Raw genomic sequence first — 1679 nt, 5'->3', positions numbered from 1 at the left:
TAACAGACATTGGAGCAGTCCATAAAACAAATCTAGCCGTGACACACTTGAGTAAGAGACATATAGCCAAGTTGAAATCGGAGAGCAAATTTTAGTCCGAAGGATGTGTTCAAGGAGAAGGATGACCAGGGAACCTGTGAGAATAGCAGCACTTAATGAATTATCCCTTATACTAAAAAGGAACAAAAAGAGCCAGTGCCCTGTTAGCCCTCTTTGTTTCCTTAGCTATCCCTGGCTTTATCTTGAGAACACACTGTCACTGTGTCCCATACCCCTTCCTTCACTGTTTGCATTTAAAATACAAAGATAGGCAGCGGGTACATGTAGATCAATTACAGTTCCATCTGAAGAGCCACTCGGAGATTGGCTGATAGACGTCCTAATGTTGACTTTAGATTTGGCATAGAGAATAGAAGATGTACAGCACAATGGCAGGTATATATAAAGACTGAGGGGAGGAAGGAAATGATGGAGGGACCTAGCAAGATGAGCACTCACTCAGATGACCTTCAAAACCAAAGGTCCTCCCATTTATTCAATGGCACACTGCTTTCAGTTTCATGTCAATAACTTTTCAGTGAGTCATTTGGTAGTAAGAAAACATTGAATGTCCTTAGAGGCATTGTAGGTGTGGCTGCTGTGTCACATGTGTGTCAGTAGGTGGCAGAGGCTGTGTCTATGCTCAGTGTTCTGATCATGATTAGTAACTCTGAATAAAAAGCAAACCTGAGACAACCACTCTTCAGTCACTGGGAGGCCTGGAAAGGAGGCTAGCCTGAGATGACCACTAGTCGAGCACCAGGCAGGCCCAGATAGGATCTCAGGATGGGGTGACAAGCCAGAGACCAGAAGAACCCCACCTGAGACCACGAGCTCCTGGAGGGAGTGATCCAGAGACAGATGATCCTTACAAAAGGGCCACTCATGCGACCAGGTGAGGAGCAAGTCCAAGAAAACCACCTGACCAGCACCATGGGGCCCAGACAGGGAGCTAGCCTGAGAAGCCTGAGATGACCATCAGTCCGGTGCTGGGCAGGCCCAGGGAGCAGGGAGACCATGCTCAAGATGACCCCTGACTGGTGTCGTGGCATTGCATTTCCAGGATCACTCTTGAGACAACCTCAGACACTCAGAAGCCCTGGGTGCCACTAAGACGCACAAGTAAGTAGTAGAGAAATGAAGAGAAAGAGAAACAGAAAGTTGTGGGCACAATGAAGAGAAGCAGAATGGGAGACTCGAGGGTAGTGAGGAACTGCCTGATGTGAGTAGCCAGTGATGCCACTAGGGCCACCTCTGGGTCCATGGCCCTGCAGCAGTAGGGTTCTGTTGCCACTAAAGGCCAGGTGGATGTCCCTGATCTGGGCTGCTACTTGGGGACTTGTTGAGATCTTAAGGATGTGAAGAACTGGACCTACCCCTCACCTGGGTTTCATGGGAAAGCTGGCCCTGAGGCATGAGAACAGGAAAGCTGACCCTTGCAGTACTTGTGGAGATTCAGCCCACTGGCCCTCCCTATAAGCATTGTAGAGCTTGCCCTACCACTCCTTTCTAGTGCTGGTATTATGGACAAGGAAGAGATACCTACTCCTTGTTTACCCCTTGCTACCTGGGGCAGGCAGGAGACCTGGCCCTGGGGTCATGAGAGTTGGAGAACTAGCCCTGCCCCTCCCCAGCTGCAG

At 49.4% G+C, this 1679-nt stretch overlaps 1 pseudogene; it reads left to right on the top strand.

Annotated features, from left to right (window-relative positions):
• The first annotated feature begins 606 nt into the window (after positions 1-606).
• LOC116072231 lies at positions 607-727 on the top strand (annotated as a pseudogene).
• The last annotated feature ends 952 nt before the right edge of the window (positions 728-1679 follow it).

This window comes from Mastomys coucha, unplaced genomic scaffold (genome assembly GCF_008632895.1).
Source record: "Mastomys coucha isolate ucsf_1 unplaced genomic scaffold, UCSF_Mcou_1 pScaffold1, whole genome shotgun sequence".
Lineage (NCBI taxonomy): Eukaryota > Metazoa > Chordata > Mammalia > Rodentia > Muridae > Mastomys > Mastomys coucha.
Note: the sequence above shows the minus strand (reverse complement) of the source record. Positions and strands in the feature narration are given on the sequence as shown.